The sequence below is a fragment of the Camelus ferus genome, chromosome 19, assembly GCF_009834535.1.
Source record: "Camelus ferus isolate YT-003-E chromosome 19, BCGSAC_Cfer_1.0, whole genome shotgun sequence".
Lineage (NCBI taxonomy): Eukaryota > Metazoa > Chordata > Mammalia > Artiodactyla > Camelidae > Camelus > Camelus ferus.
In genome coordinates this window covers 16,835,332-16,852,704 of record NC_045714.1, presented here as the reverse complement: position 1 = coordinate 16,852,704, position 17,373 = coordinate 16,835,332, and positions in this window count along the sequence as shown.

Sequence of the window (17,373 nt, the reverse complement as noted above, 5' to 3'; positions counted from 1 at the left end):
CGGGGCGTGGAAAGCAACCTGGGTCTTAGCGTCCATTAAAGGCACATTTCTCCGTGTTCCTGGAGCTGAGCCAGCACACGTCTGACACACACTTACAAATCCCCAACCCGCTCCACGGGTGCTGGGCTCACAGGCACTGTGGATGTCTTCAAGGAGTCCCAGGGCCGCGAGCTCACAGGGGATAAACGCAATGCACTGTGTTAGTCACCCCCAGACAGCGGCAATCCGCCTGCCCTGGGCTGGGTGGGAGGGTCGGCGCCTCCTGCCAAGGGGGCAACGTCAAGTCAGACCTGGAGGAAGAGGAAGAACCCTCCAGGCTGAAAGGGACCGGGGGCTTCCCCTGCTGAGGGACATGCCAGTGCACGGTGGGGACGTGAGCCAGCTGCAGCAGGAGAGAGGGTCAGCCTGTTTGAGGCCTCTTTTCTCGAGAGGATGGGAGTCACTGAGGGTTTGGACCGGCTGTCTCCCGGCAGTGTGGAGCACAGTGAGACTAGACCCTGGCATGGAAGGGCTCCTGGCACGCTGCGGGTGCTGCCCACCGACTGCATCAGCTGTCAGGCCCGCAGGGTCGCCTTGGATGCAGAGGTCACGGCCCTTCCTGGGGTGGCCCGCAGTCAGCACTGGTGGATGTACTCTCAGCCCCACTCCAGATGACCCTGAGGGCTGCACCTGCTCTGGGGCTCCCCTTGGGGTCCAGCGAGGCCATTCTGGAGCCACATGGAAGCTTACACCCACCCCGCCCGACCGTCCCTCCCTGCTCCGCCGGGCACTCATCCCCCTGATCCCCCGTGGGCGTGGCAAGCGCTAACCCCACCTAGAGGCTGCCCCAGGGCCCCGGTGAACAGGCACGTCGGAGACGGCAGCACCCATCCGGGAGCGGGGCGCTGCAGTGATGGAGACAGCAGGGCTCTGCCTGTGATGGTTTCTCTGGAAAGCTCCAGATGGACACGGGACGGCATCAGATGACTTGAAAATACAGAACGGGGTGGGGGTGGGGGGGCAAAGGTCTGTGTCTTAGTTTTGGGCCACTCAGAGGTCGATGCAAGTATTCAAGTGTAGGCTGGGTGTCTGGCTGAGGAGGCACAGGAGGAGGATTTGGGGAGTGAGACCAGGAAGGGGAGGCGCTGATAACGGCCTGGCCTTCGGGAAGCCGCGAATTCCCAACACTCAGCGGCCAAAAAGTCAGCTGAAGGGCTGGGTAACGACGAACTTTGTCACCTATTAAGTAGAAGGCGAGCCGTTGCCGCGCTGCGGGCTTCCTGGTGAGGTGACTCACCCGCAGGGAATGGGGGCTCGCGGTAACCTTGTCTCACCGGGGAAAATCCTCAGGTGAGGGCCGGACCTCAGCTGCTCCCAGAGGCTGGAGGCCAGAAGGCACAGCCCTCTGGACTCACAGAGGGCAGAAGTCACAGAGGGAAACTCTTATAATTCGACCCTCAGTGCTTTTGTGCAGAAAGCCAGGACTGTGATGGCTCCCACCACGCGTGAGAAGGGACACCTGACTTTCAGGGCTATTGCTGCAAAGCACCGATGGAACTTCTCCCACCCTTGTAAGAACTCACGCTCCCTGGGTCTCAGATTGACTTTTAACCGACAGCCTTTGATTAGATCCCCGTGTGGTTAATGGGGCCTTAAATCTGTCTCAAGGCCCTTCAGAATTTATCAGGTGCTGCCACTCTGTTTATTTGTACCACTGTCCCAAGAGGCCTTCCTGTGATTGAGTTTTATGTTCTAGACACTCATCATTTTGAGTTCTAAATCTGGATAACTTCTGGAGGACCGCGTCCCACCGCCTAATCTCATTTTAGACAGTACCACACAGGTTTAAGTAAGGAAAACCCACACCTGCACCTCAGCTCGAGATGTTTCAGACTCTCTGACCTGGGCGTGAAGAGGAAAGGCCGAGCCTGCGACTCACACTCCACTCAGTCTCAGGCCCAGGAGCGCTGGAGGGATGTGCATGTGTGAAGGGGTGGGCAGGAGACTGACCCGCATCCAGCCCTTGCCGGGGGTCGCGGCAGAGGAACTGGTATCCATCCCCGCGGCTGCCGTCTGTGCGAGCTGACTGGGTGCCAGCGCCCAGCAGCAGCCAATCACAAGGTGCCAGAGGGGGGCCTTCGCCTCAGTTGCACTCGGACTGGGGAGGGTGGGAAGGGATGAGCAGAGTGGCCAGCAGGCAGCACTGACTGCTGGGCTGGGGTGCTGGGGTGTGGTGCCGGGGTGGGGTGCCGGGGTGGGGTGCCGGGGTGTGGTGCCGGGGTGTGGTGCCGGGGTGGGGTGCCGGGGTGTGGTGCCGGGGTGGGGTGCCGGGGTGTGGTGCCGGGGTGTGGTGCTGGGCAGGGGTGCTGGGGTGGGGTGCTGGGGTGGGGTGCTGGGCAGGAGTGCTGGGCAGGGGTGCTGGGCAGGGGTGCTGGGGTGGGGTGCTGGGGTGGGGTGCTGGGGTGGGGTGCTGGGCAGGAGTGCTGGGCAGGGGTGCTGGGCAGGGGTGCTGGGGTGGGGTGCTGGGCAGGAGTGCTGGGCAGGGGTGCTGGGCAGGGGTGCTGGGGTGTGGTGCCGGGGTGGGGTGCTGGGCAGGAGTGCTGGGCAGGGGTGCTGGGCAGGGGTGCTGGGGTGTGGTGCCGGGGTGGGGTGCTGGGGTGGGGTGCTGGGGTGTGGTGCCGGGGTGGGGTGCCGGGGTGGGGTGCCGGGGTGGGGTGCTGGGGTGGGCTTCTTCCCCTAAACTACCTCTTCTGCAGGAACCCCCCTCCTCCTTGGGTTTCCAACCCTTTCTCGAGTTTCTGTAGGCAATCGCATAAGTCACCTCTTTTTCTGGTGGGAGAATATTCTGGAAAATGGGCGGAGAAGGAGCCTTCCGCCCGCAGGTTGGTGGGAAGGTCTGCCTTAAAATGTTCCACGGTCTGTGCTAAATCTGCCGGGCACCCTCAGGACCTGGAATAGCCACGGCCGAGTTTATTTAAACGTTTACAAGGAAAGGGGAAGGCGCACCACTAGGGTGTGTTGAAGCCACTGTTCCTGAAGGGCTTGTGTGAGAAAGGCCAGAGTCGGGGCTGGGAAAAACCTCAGTTTTGCTTTAGCTCAGCCTTGCTCATCAGCACGGACTTGTCTCTGCAGCCGTGTCAACACAGGGCAGGACCGCCTGCTGGTCACCAGCTTTGAAGTCCTGGGATCCGGCCTGTCTGCCCTCGTCAGCCCCCTGCCCTTGGGTTCTGCTGGGGGCGCCCCCTCGTCCCCAGCTTGTCGTCCAGTCTAACAGGTGGTCGACACCAAGGTTTTCGTGGCTTGACAGACACACTTATGATAGAATTTCAGAAGAGCGTCACCATTAGAATCAAAACCTTGACCTGGGTCTCTGATTCTGCCGCTTCCAAGCTGGTCTCCATGGGGAGGTCACGTTGCCTCACCGAGACCCCGGTTTCTTCATCCCCCAGGAAGGAAATCCCTCCTCCTTAGCCCACCAGGCACCCGTGGGGGCTCCCAGCGAGATGCCAGTCAGGACCCACGGAAGCGCAGCGAGACGTGTGCCTGCGGTGGCAACAGCTGAATGCATTTCCACTGAAGTCACGAGGGGTCTGACTGACGATCTGCGCGGTGCCGGAGAGCCTCCGGCCCGGGAGCTCTGGGCGGCGGCATTACCGGGGTGGCTGCAGGCCTGCCCACGTGCCCCACGCCGCCCGCCCGCACAGCCAGGTGTCCGCCCAGGAGGAGACAAGGGAGGCCAGGGTGTGCTTGCCTGGAGGGCGGTGGATGCTTCCTGCAGAGAAGCTACGACTTCCCCCTCCTCCTCCTGCTCTCACCACATCGCGTCCTCATCCTGGGACAGAGTCCTCAGGTCTGAGGTTGGCATCTCAGAGGGCAAACCTGTTCTCCACAGAAGGTGACGTAGGACACTGGATTGTTCTAACTCAAGGCAAATGTTTCCAATGTTTTTCATGGTTTTTTCTAAAACCAGAGAAATAAGCCTTGACTAGCCCTGTCCTTGCCCAGAGCTTGGGACCGACTTTGGGCTTAGGCTCGCGTGAGCCGGCTCTGCCCCCAGCCCGATCCCTCGGGAGCTGGGGGACCCTGAGTGAGCTGGGCAAGCCCCAGGACCTTGACCTTTAAAATGGGGTGAGGACACACATGTGGCCAGAGACTGTGACGGTGACCCGAGACCTCAGGGCGGGGTGGGGTGAAGGCTTTGTCCCACGACCTAGTGCTCAAGGACACAGAGGTCTGCAAGCCCAAAGGTCTGACCATTCCTCTTACAGACCACTTGCTGCCTGGGGGGGCATGGAATGGGTTTGGCCCCCACACAGGTTTTTGTTTTTTTTTTAAACAAAGGTCCACATCTACTCATGAAGCCTAAGAACAAACCCTTATTATTGAAAATATCAAACCAGTGTCTCTTCGGCCCCTCAGCCAATCCCACTCTCTCCTTGATCCACCCACTGTGAACGTGAGTCCGTGGCAGGTGGTGGAGGAGCGTTTTCTGGCCCATCGCTACTTCAACCTTACGGTGCGCACCAGTCACCCGGGGACTCCTACTCACAGGCAGCTTCTGCTTCAGCAGGTCCAGGGGCTGAAGTTCTGAGTTTCTCACAAGTTTCTCGCCAGCTCCCAGGCAGTGCCAACCTCCCAGCCCAGAAACAACCCATCCTGGAGGATAAAATGGTCACTGACTTGCTTTGAGGCTCAAAGTTCTCTTTCTTGGGTCCACAGCAAGGAAGTAATTTTTGAAAGCCAAGTTTGGGGGAGAGAAAAAAGATATTTTAAAAGCTAGACTCTTCCTTTACATGAAGAGAGTGCCATGGACAGACTCAGATCCTAAAATCTTCACCATGAGCCGTAGCAAAGGGGTGTTGCAAGATGTGACGTGAACCCACCGCCCAGCAAACGGGCAGCAGGACCCGACCCCGGCCCCGGAGGCTCAGAGGGAGCGGAGCAGCGGCGGCTTCCCGGCTCTGCCTCCTGACGCCCGCGCCCCGGGTGAGGGAGGGGTGCGGAAGCAGCTCGAAGGTGTCTGTCTGAGACTCCAGAGACATCTGGGCGTGTGTCCCCTCTTCCGACAAGGGAGGGCAGCGGTAGAGAGAACTGTAAGGGGAGCCTGGGCTTGGGGCGGAGGGTCCTGCCCTGGGGTCTGGAGTCTTCCTCACCTGCCTCGGTCGGGGAAGGGGGTCGGGGAAGGGGGCCAGGCACTCCTTCCGCGGGCCCCCTGGGGTCGGGGAGCAGCGCCACTGGGGGATGGCACCGTCATGCCTGCTGGGGGGAGCGGTGCCAGGGCGAGGGCAAGGTGTTTGGTGGGGAATTCAGGCTGAGAGTGAAGGTGAGCATGGCCGGGACCCCTGAAGGTGAGACTCAGCCATGTGTGTGGACCCCCCCCCCAGCCCTGATCCAGATATGTGCTCTCCAGACCCCGCCCCAGCACAAAGGCCCCCCCAAGGACCCAGCAAGGCCAGCACTGGGCAGGGGCGCCAGGGGCTGCTGTCCAGACCAAAGAAGAGGACACACCCTTCACGGGGGGTCAGCAGACCTAGGGGAGGTCCCGCCCAGGCCCAGGGGCGGCCCAGGGGCCTCCCTGACACACGAGGATGTGAGCATTTCCTGAAACGATGCATCTTGGAAAGAAGGAAGGAGAGAGATAAACAGCCCCGGTGGGAAGGAGCCTGCAGGGCAGACGGGATAATGAGCAGACAGGTTGGGCAAACACAGGGGTGGTGTGACTTTTAATTAGCAGACCCGCGTGGCCCCAGTCTTCAGAGGGAGCGCAGGTGAGAGTGACTTCAAAGTTGAGCCCAGGCACAGGAAATAAGCACTTTTTTCTCGGCACCTGGGGCAGCAGTGCACAGCGCCACCCCTGCCACAGTGTCGTCAGCGACAGCATCTCGCCGCTCCGACGCCAAAGCGTTTAACTCCTGTTTCCCTTCTGGACTCTGCCTTATACGTACGTATTTTAACTTCGTAACGAGGACAGAAGCCTGATGCTTCACTGTCGCTGAGAACTGGACCTTGTGTTTTCCGTATGTCCACACTTGCCCAGACTTCTGAATCTTCCTTGTTATATATTCAGTCTTGCTGCCATTTATTGAGGAAAACAGGAGGAGGGGACAGCTCAGCCGTGGAGCACGTGCTTAGCGTGCATGAGGTCCTGGGCTCCATCCCCAGTTCCTCTGTTAAAATCCATCAGTCAGTCAATCTAATTACCTCCCCCACAAAAAAACTGAAAAAGAATAAAACCAGCCAATCCGCGCATATGGACATCAGTGTCCAGGTAATGCTGACACGTGCGCATCAGACGTGCATTTAATCTTCCTCTCGTAGTAACGATGCATCTAAGTGCAGGCTAATGAGTTAGAACGACTCAGGACCGAAAGCCCTTCCTGATCCACCACCCAACAAACATTTTCTGAGCGCCTTCTGTGCCTGAGGCACCAGGGATGCCCTGAGGACCATGACCCAGACCTTGTCCTTGGGGCTGTGCACACGCGCAAACTCCCCCAGCGCCTGGCGCCCGGGAGGCCGGGTGAGAAGGGGGGGGCCTGCTGGAGTGGTCCGGGGCGGGGGAGAGGGCGTTTCAGCTGCTTTCCGTGGGAGCCGGGGAAGAACACCCCATTTGGAAGGAACGGTGTGAGCACGGATGTGGGGGGGAGGGGAGGGGAGGGGAGGGGAGGGACGTGTTCTGGGAACAGTAACTGGACAGTCGGGCAGGGATGTGGCCAGAGCCGGGGTGGTGGGACGTGGGGCTGGAAGGTCAGACCCAGGCTACGAGCTGCCTGGCCCAGAATCCCAGATTTTATTCAGTGGGGCACGGGGAGCGGTTGAAGCTGTTGGAAACAGAGAAATCAAATGTCTACGGTGGCGGATTAACCCACTAGAAACATCCCGGACGGGGAGTGATGCACCAGAGACAGGAAGACAGCGCGCTCGGCACCGGGCAGCTGAGCAGAGGGCAGGCTGGAGGCCGAGGAGGGAGAAGCTCAGGCCTGGGCAGCGCTCCCTCTTCTCCCCTTTTCCATCTAGAGGCAAATAAGATGCTCTCATGGAGCTGAGCGCCTTGCGTCCAGCTGCCGCCTGCCGAGGTCAGGCGCGTGAAAAGCCGGAGCCTTTCCTGAGATTGGCTGGGACGACCTTCACCGGTGCTGCTGGGGCAGATGGTTAGCTTGTTTATAAAAGGACTCGCACTCAGATAGCGGCACCTGAGAATCAAGGCAGAAGGTGTCGCTGCTGGTGGGAAATGCGTGGGTCAGCGGAGGACAGTCACCTTGCCGGTTGTCATCAGGGAGGCGCGGTGGGGTGTGGGGGTGGGGTCCCTGAATCCACGCAGAAACATCCCCTCCTCCACGGATGGGAGTTCCGCGGCACGGAGACTGTCCTTCGGTCCCTTGTTCCTGAAAGATGACTGTCCTTCGGGAGGGACAGAAGCTGAGGCGTCCGGGACTGGGGGTGGGGTGAGGCCTTTGATGTGCTCTCGGCTGCGCTAGCCCTTGAGATGAACCCCTGGGCCACACCCGCCCCTTCAGACAGGGCCTCCCACATCCTCCCTCACTGTCTTGGAGTCCTCTGGTTCTTACATTCGGGGATGCTAACGCGTGCCGTTGGCTCGTGGGGCTCAGGCCTGAGCGGAGCAGCTCGTCATTATCCAGGGGGTCGGCTCTGCACCTCACGTGAGCCTCAGGAGACATGTGTCGGGAGCATCTGGGAAAAAAAGCTGCTTTGCTCTTCTGAGAAGCCGTCTCCACCCTCCCTCCTGGATGTGATGGAAGAAATGTCATCGTGAGGGTTTCTGGGAGCCCTTGGGGGCAGCCTTGTTTGAAGCTGCCCACGCAGCATAAGATGAGAAAAGCAGAATAAACCAGGGCCATGTTGTCCTCACCGGACCCTGCATCACACGAACCGGAAGCTTCCCTGCCTCTGGGCCCCCAGGGGTGTGATCCCTGCAGCCCGTTCCGGTGCGAGCCAGGAGGGTCCTGCTTGAGGGTGGCCCTTCCCAGGAAAGGCCGAGTTAGGCTCAGCTTCAGCAAAGCAGAGCCTTCTTGGCAGAAAGAGTGACCGTTTGCTGTGTCTGCATGATTCAAAGACCTCACAGCCCAGTGGACCTCACAAATGCTGGTAAATTTCCCTCAAACCCTTGTCAAATAAAAATGCCCGTTTCCAACGTGCAGAACGTCTCTCTCCGCAAAGTCCGGGAGCCCGACGCCAAGGTGGCGATTTTCTTCTAAAAGCACCTCCACCAGGACTGCAGCAACGATAAGGAAGATAAGGAAGACTGAAAAGAGAAGGTCCCCAAACTCGGAGGACTGGGATTTGCATTTGCAAAATGATTTGCAATGAGACCTGCCAGGTAGCACTTCATGGAAATCAAGCAGTGGGTTTTGAATACCTAGGCCATTCTTCTCCCCCAGCATCCAGATCTGTAGTAAAATCGACTTTCTAGCTGTCTGGGATCAATGGACTAAGTGCGCAGAATCTCAGAATCGCACTCCTTCACGGGCTGAGTAATCGTGACAAATGCTTTGCCACTGGCATGCGGTCCTATTGAACTGACTTACCTTAATTCTCTAAAGGAATCAGGCTTTTTTTGTTTCATTTTGTTTTGTTTGTCCCAGAAGCTCCTCGATCCATTTGTTCTGTCCTGCGGCCCCTCCTGGAGTTGCCAGAGCCGGCTCCTCCGCCCTGAACGAGTCTGAACCCCCGGCCCTGGATTGGGGCTGGTTTGAAATGGCAGTGTTTTCCCACCCATTTCTTCATTCAGGATTTCTCGCCTTCAAAGGATGCTTGTGTTTCTGCCTCCCTCCCTGGCTTGCATGAATCTAAAATGAATCTGAACTAAAAGCACTTGCTGTAATTTGGAGTCGAGGTATGAATATTTTATACTCAAAGAGTCACTGAAGATTTGTAGGAGGTTTTTTAAAAAAAAAAAAAAATTAAATGAATACACTCATTTTTGTTGGCACGGGTAGACTATAGCTGGGGGAAAACAAAAATCCAGGACAAGCCTTCAGTCATTAGGCTCTAAAAACCGAACCTGGATCTGTGTCTGGGGCGACCAGCAGTAAGTGCGGTGAGAACACAGTGTCCTTGGGAGGACAGAAATCCAGGGTGAAGGCCAGCCGGAGAGGAAACAAACACAAAAGCCACCCACACACTCCAAGCTCGTTTTGAACCCACCCAGGTCCCCAAGGTGCCTTCCCAGAAGGCCCTCTCCATGCCCTGGCAGAAACGAGGTGTCGGGCAGGGGAGCCGGCATTCAGATGCCTGTGGCTTCCTTTCGCTGCAAAAATAGACTTAGAAAATAACCCAGCCTTTGGCCAAGTCTCTTCCAAGGCGGGGAGCCCCGACAGCCCCGTGCGTCTGGCCGCTGCCGCCCCGGGCTTTGTGAGTTTGCGGGCTGCTCGAGGCTGTTGAACACAGTTGAAACAGAATATTAATGCCTGTTAACGGAGCCTGTGAGGTTCATTCTCTTAATAACATCTATTGGTTCACAGGGAGGGTCCTGTTAGCAAATTTTCTTTAGCTCTAAAGAGCTCGAAAGTACAGAGAAAGTGTTTGGGCTCCTTTGACCTTCAAACACGACCGCACTAAGAACAACGACTACCCAAGAGACGAGCCTCCTTGCCGGAGACGTCTGGAGAAGCACCGTCGTCAGCAGCCATTTCTGACGCTCAGCAAGGGCTCAGAGCGCGTCTCCCTTGTGCCTGGTGCATCGTGCTGCCCTGAGCCAAGAACGTGGCAATTTAGGGGGGAAGAGGGACAGTTCCACACTTTGATGGGGCAGCCACCAGGACCACGGCCATTTGTGGGGTGCTGGGTGCACAGCCCTTGAGTAAGTCTTGTTCGGTGGAAGCATTTCTCTCGTCTCTCCCTCCGGCCCCAACGATGGACGTCTAACCTCTATCCTGGGTCCAGGATCTTGGATCTTTTAAGCAGCTCCAACCTGTGAGGAGCTGTGTTGGCAAAGATTCAAATGTATGCACCATTAAAAAAAGAAACAACTGGGTACCTGTTTGATCTACCACATCGGGACAGGGCCTCAAATGTGTCAACACGCAGCGTTGCCCGAAGTACGGCTAAAAAGGCGTCTTCTTCAGTCGGGTGTGAGAGTGCAGTGGGGGCAGCCCTGAGGACAGGTGGGCAGCACCTCCTACCCCACAGTGGCTTCTAGTCATTCACCCTCCTGCAGTGACGCTGAGCAGGGATTTACCTGCTGCATTTGCTTTGACAGCAGCGACGTCCGTGCCAGCCCGCAGGGGCCTGCTCGCATGAGCTAGGCTGCAGCCTGGGGCTGGTGGTGGCGAGAGGAACGGCGCTGACGTGCTCGACGGGCCGGGCGCTCGGCGGTGGGCTGTGTCTGCTGGCAGCATCTCCTTCCAGCCGCCCCGCAGCCCGTCAAGGATGGGAGGTACAGTTTATCCCCGATCCTCCCTTCTGAAAACAGCCCCCCCGCTCCAGCGTCAGTGGGGTCCCTAAGCAGCTTGTTAGGAAACTGTCAACGGAAATAACATTAACAGCGTTCTCGCACAAGGAAGGAGCCTTCATGGAAACACGCTTTACGGCGACCGGACTGAAACCGCTGCAGCGCTGTGTGCGCCGTCTGAGCCTGCCCTCGCTCACGCGCGGCCAGGGCGCTGGCAAGTCCCTCTTGTCAGCTTTTAGGAAATGGACTTCTCATATTTGATTTTCCATAGTGTTAATTCAAAATTTAACTTTCCCAGTTAAAATTTGCATTATGTGAGTCGTTAAGGCTGCATCTTCCTCATTACTGTAGCCAGAAGACACGTTCAAACAAAGGCATTTCGGCGGGCTTGGGGCTCACTGAGAGCCCACGCCCGCGAGCCTTCCCCGCGCTGGTCGGCGTCTGCGCCCTTGGTCGGGGGCGGCCTCTGCCCCACGGGCAGGAATGGGCATTTTACACCCAACTTCAAGGCCTGCTTCTCTGTTACATCCTTTCTCTGGCCCCCTCTCCGGGGTCTGTCTCTGAAAACCAGTGGTCTCTCAGCAACTGTGTCCTTGCTCTGGACAGTGGGCGGGGGGGTAAGAGCAGAGACAGTGGGGGTGACCGTCAGAGAAGTCCTTCTAATGAAGAGGAGAGTGTCCCTGCCCGAAGAGACTTGCCCCGAAGTGTCAGGCCACAGGGACACTGGGCACACAGCCAGGAGGTTTCTGCCACTGGACTGGGACGTGCCAGACGGTCCTATAGGTGGGTGTTCAGACTCCGGCTCAGGTGACCCTAACCTGAGGCACCCTCACGGGTGGGGAGGGGTCTTGGAGGCAGTGAGTGATGCGGCAGGACTCTGGAGTGGGACCAGGCAGGCTCGCACTTCCGGGCCATGAACACAGCTGCTGTGAATCCCCATTTCCTTGTCTGTGAACTGGAAGTGAAGTGAGTGGCGTCTTCACCAGGTCTTTGGAGGCTTAATGCTCGGCGAGCACGTCCACACCGAATGCCGCTCCCCAGCACAGAGGAGGCAGCGACGTCGTGGCTTCACGTGGCCCCCGACCTCCCCCCAGTTTCTAACGTGGACCACAGCCCCTTCCGGTGACTCGAATGAAGTTGGAGTTGCAGTGCTGAGGAAAGCGGGGTGCTGCCCGCTGTGTAGGCAACCCCAGCGTCTCCTCAACATGCAGAACAAGAGAGGTGAAGACTTCAGAGTGGGGGGAAGACTGAAACCAGAGCAGAGAGCTGGGTCCTCATGCCGGGATTGTCCCTCCTTCCTGTGGGGACCCTCGCTCTCCTGCTCTGCCCGACCCATACCCAGCCATCCTTCCTCCTCAAGGCTCATTTGTGTTAAACGTCACCCCATTCGTGCTCAGACTCATGCTCTTGCTTTGCCTAATTCCCCACAGCCCCCACATCCACCAGCAAGGCCTGCCGGCCCGCCCCTGGAACCCCCCCCCCCCCCCGCTACGGCCCTCAGCATCCAGACCGCACCACCTCCTTGCTGTGTCCGCCTCGGGGCCGCTTCAGCGCCTGCCAAGCAGGCTGTCTCCCTCCACGCTTGGCTCCGGCCCCCAGCAGGTGGGGAGTCCTTTCTATGTTAGAATCTGCTCTCCTGCTTCCCGCCCCGGAGGCCCTCCAGCAACTGCCCGCGGACGCAGGATAAAACCTCTGCAGAAATGTAGACGGACTGCGGGCCTCCGCCCCTAACTTACGAGTGGGGACACTCAGGATGTAAATAAAAGTGGGAAAGAGTTCAAGGACACGGCGGTCTCCCACCGTCGGAGGAACAGAAGGGCAGGACTGCACACTCCCTTTAAGCCCGCACGAGGGAGCCGCGGACGCGCCGCGAAGGGGGGGGCAGCGCACGCTCTGGCGTCGGGACGCGTCCGGCGCAGCTCCCGGCACGTTGGCTGGTGATGCCCTGGACAAACAGGGGGCCCCCCTTGTCCCAGAGGGAGGCAGGCGGCCCCTCGGTGTGGTTTAGGGCTCTGGGTCCACATCGCTCAGCCTTTACTTCCCAACAGCAGCACAGCTACAGGGGCCCAGACCTCACGTCGCCCCAGGACAGTCAGAGGCAGGGACAGAGGGCAGCGCAGGGCAGGCCTGACCATCCTCTTGTGACGGAGCATCACTGCTTCCCAGAATTTCCCCAGCCGAGCCCAGACTTGACCCAAAGCTTCCTCGGCCGGGACTGTGTCATCAAACCACCCCAGCCCACTGGTCTGGATCTGGTCTGAGATGGGGCATCTCCGTTTCAGGACATGAATAAGGTTGAGGTTTTGTAAGAAATCCAAGGAAAAGGAGGGTATTGCCCAAATGGGTGGGCAGCCGCCAGGTCTGCCCGGCGAACCCGAGCGAGAGATGATGAGTCCAGTTTGGAAGAAGCACCATCCAAACAGAAGGAAACTCCCCACAAGGAATGAACGCTTCATGTGACAGGGGGCTTACTGAGGGCACAAACGGGACAAAGAAAAAGAAACAGGCTGTCACCAAATGCAGTGTGGGATTGGCTCCTAGACCAGGTAAAGGACGTTAGTGAGAAAAAAACGGTGAGATTGGAGGCTTAGCTGGTCATGTTGTGTTAACATTAATTTTGTGATTTTGATCATTGGGCTGTGATTATGTGCGACAGTCACACCTGAGGAAGCAGAGCACAGGGTCTGCGGAAACCCTTCGTACCCCTTTCAAAATGAAAATTGGAAAATAAAATAATTTCAAAGCCAAGGAAATAATAGTATGAGATGGAGAGGTGCTGGCTTATTTGTTTCAGCTAACATAAATTGATTAAATGCTATTCATAACTTACAAACAAAACAGCACTGACAAAGAATGAAGCTAACAAGGCTGAACCTGTATGAGGGAGAACAAGGAAAAGCACTGCCCTGCTGGGGGGATGCAGGCTGGTGCAGCCGCCGTGGAAAACAGCACAGAGATTCCTCAAAAGACTAGGAGTAGACTTCCCATGTGACCCAGGAATCCTGCTCCTGGGCATATATCCAGAAGGAATCCTACTTCAAAAAGACACCTGCACCCCAATGTTCATAGCAGCACTATTTACAATAGCCAAGACATGGAAACAGCTTAAATGTCCATCAACAGATGGCTGGATAAAGAAGTTGTGGAATGGAATACTATTCAGCCATAAAAAAGAACAAAATGTTACTTGCAGCAACATGGGTGGACCTGGAGAATGTCATTCTAAGTGAAGTAAGCCAGAAAGAGAAAGAAAAATACCATATGAGATCACTCATATGTGGACTCTAAAAAAAAAAAAGAACATAAAATACAAAACAGAAACAGACTCATAGACATAGAGTACAAAATTGTGGTTGCCAAGGGGGAAGGGGGGGTGGGAAGGGACAGACTGGGAATTCAAAATTCTTGGATACTGACAGGCATATGTAGAATAGATAAACAGAATTATACTGTGTAGCACAGGGAAATATATACAAGATCTTGTGGCTCACAGTGAAAAAGAATGTGACAATGAACATATGTATGTTCATGTATAACTGAAAAAGTGTGCTCTGCACTGAAAATTGACACAACATTGTAAACTGACTATAACTCAATAAAATAAATTTTTTTTAAAAAAGTGCTTTGCTCACATTGAGCTAAAATGAGATAATTAGTGGAGATGTTTTAGACATTGAAGACAAAAACTTACATATAAAAACTTTGTTTGCTAATTTCCTCATCTTTCAAAGCAGGAGTCAGATATTGCCCAGAGTTGAAATGTGATTACAAAAATAATTTCTATGATCTCATAAAGGTTTTTTCATTCATTTTATTTTAACTTTAGAAGACGTGTTTAGAAATGGGCACTTCTTGCAGTGGGAAAACATTATGTGAATTTTAGCAATTTCCCACATTTTGCTTCGTATCCCCTTTCCTTTGTTTCAGGTGAAAGTACTTTAATCCAATTAAAATGTCATAAATACTATAAAGCAATTTTTCCAGAGTCATCCGTTTCTCTCTGGATGGCAATCTATCTTTCTTTCTGTCTGCAGGCCTGTTTGTCTATCTGTCTGTTTGCCCATCCATCCATCTTGCTGCCAGTCCTCCTGTCTGTCTGTCTGTCTGCAGAGATGGATGCTTGGGCTGGTGTTTACCAACCGTAGCCCTGCTGGTTTGAGATGGGAATTTCTCTTACTTTCTTTGTGCTGCTCTGAATTGTAAAAATGCAGAAATTTTAAAGTGATCATGGGTTTTGTTCCTTAAAAAAAGCTCAAAAGGACAGATGATTTTAAAAAACAGAACAAGTTACATAGTCTGAGATGTGATAAACGCCACTCCTGGGTGTCGCACGTTCCTCCAAGAACAGAACAGCAGACTTTGTACAGTGGTGGTTCCACATTCCTCTGCCTGGAACGCCTTCTTTTCACTTCCCTCTTGTCCTGCCTCATTCTTTCCTCTGCTGAGCTTCCCTCCTTCTAGACCCAGTTCAAACAAGGATCTGTTCCTGCGTCTCCCTCTCACCTTCTGTGACATTTCACGTTATTAACCATCGTAAGTGGTCGGAGTGGAACCAGGGTTCGTAACCTGTCTTCCCATCTGAGACCCGTTCGGGCAGGAGCCGGGCTCGTGCTTGCGATCTCCACGCTGGTCACAGAGCTTTGTGCGCCCTGTAAGCTCCAGAACTGACAGTCCCGGACTCGAACAGGGGATCAGAAGGCAGGGGAATGTCACCAAGGAGAAAAGATCGCGCCAAACGAGTCTGAACTGACACGCTGATCTATACAGACACTTGGAGCTGCTAGGAGGCTGGTGACGGGCGTTCACCCGGAGGGCGGTTAGACAGAAGAAGTCCACAGATGCCCCCAGGCCCGAAAGGGGGTGCACACAGGTCCCAGCACAGCAGGCGTGCATCAAATATTGGTTTATCTTCCCACGTCTGTGGAAAAGCCTTGCGTGGAGGTACGGCGTGCTAGTCCGTGAGAAACATGGGAACCCCTGCTAGACAGACCGACACTCACGCCTCGACCTGTCTGGTGTTCACGAGCAGTGCTCGCGGGGCAGAGGCTGCAGCGAGACGGGCTCCACCCCAGTCCCCTCACTTCTTGGCAGGCTGTCCTCCCCCGTACAAGGGAGACACCCTGGCAAGACTCGCCTTCTAGGCTTGCGGTGAGGACAAAACTGAGATAACAGCTGAGAGGCAACGACTCTAGGTCTGCACGAAGTGACAGCTGCGTAAGGAAAATCCCAGCCCAGTAATTCACGTCATCGGCCGGCTCTTTGTTGCTCCACCGTTTCCTTCGCTTTAGGTTAAAGGCATGAACCCTTGTGCACCTCTGCTTCCTCAGAGGTGAGCTTGGGAGCACGACATGGTCTGCAGGTATCGGACGCCTGTGTACACGAACGGCTCGTACCAGGAAGCTGAGACCGGCTCCCGGGCCGCGGGGCTGACCCTCCTCCCTGCAGGGCTCTGTGTCCTTATCTCTCCAAGCACCAAGGAGCCGGCCTTCCTTCTCAGGGCTGCTTCTTGGTGGGGCTCCTAGCCGGCAATAACACGCTAGGCAAACACGGGGTGCTGAATGGTATCTGGTGGGGAGTTCGAACCAGAGGTGAGGCGTTGATAAGGAGGAGGACGGCGACGTATTTCTGACCCCCACTGTGGGCCCTTACAGACACAGTCCTTCCTGGATTTCATCACGCAGTGCCAGGTCCCCATAAAATTAGTCCCAGTAGCAACCCGCATTTACTGACAGCTCGTTCTGCTCCAGATAGGGAGCGCCTGGTGGGTTTGGCACCACAAGCAGGTCCTTTTTTTAAACAGCTCACATCTGACACACTTCTTTCCAGCATAATCTTGAAATAAAACAAGCAATATTAGTGGTCGGAAAATAAACACAGGCATTGAAAACTTTTTTTTTTAACTGAAGCAGAATTGACTTACAACATTGTGCTCCTTTCAGGTGTGTGGCAAAGTGACTCAGTTCTGTACGTTTATATTTTTTTTCCTTTTTCAGATTATCTCATTGAACACTTTTTATTGAATTTTGTATGTATAATCAGGCCAGCAAAAATAACAATTCAGTGCAAAAAAGGGAAATGAGAACTGGATTAACACTTGTAATTATGTGAATGTGTTTTTGAATTGAAGTAGAGTCAGTTACAACGTGTCCATCTCTGGTGTACAGCAGTGTGTCCCAGTCATGCAGATATATGTATATACATGAATGTGTTTTTAGGAAAAATTCAAACAAATTCTGCAAATTTCAGAGAATGGTTTGTGCACAAGTGAAAGTTAAGTCTAGTTCAGCTTTTTCATCTTTACATTCAGTTTATTATCATCCTGTCCCCTCCAACCTATGGTTTAAGTGCAAGGGCCCGCGATTCCAGCTGTGCTTAAAGTAAGCCCCCCAAATTCTTTTTTCTTAAAGCCCAAACAATTCTGAGCCCCAGCGATCCTTCTCTAGAAACCAGTGTGTGTGGCTGAGTCCATGTGTATCCGGGGTCGACTGTGTAATTGCCACATAAAAAAATGTTTAATAAAGAATGGGCAGTATGTTGTACATTGAAGCTTACACACGTGTGATACTGTTACAACTCAACATTAACCACAGCAATTGTTGAGAACTTTTTTTAGACCAGCAATATTTTTTTCAGGGAGGAGCATTTTATCCCAAACAGCGTACAGAATTGCCGACACACACAGTCATTTTAGGTGTTGTGGCTTCTCAAATTCTCTGCAGACCCCGAGCCCCTGATGGTTCACCCCTAGTCCAGGCATTGATCTCAGGGTACTGCCATCATTAGCTCATTTCATTCTCATTGGACAGATGGGGCTCAGAGAGGGTGGTTCACTTGTCCGAGGCCACACAGCCCAGGGCTGGTCAGCCAGGATTTGAATCCGGGCAGCTTCTTCTCTGAAAGTGCACTTGTGCCTGGGGTGCCTGCGTGGTCTCCAAAAAGCCCACATTACGGTGACGTAGGAATAAGACAGTGTCACTGTCCGT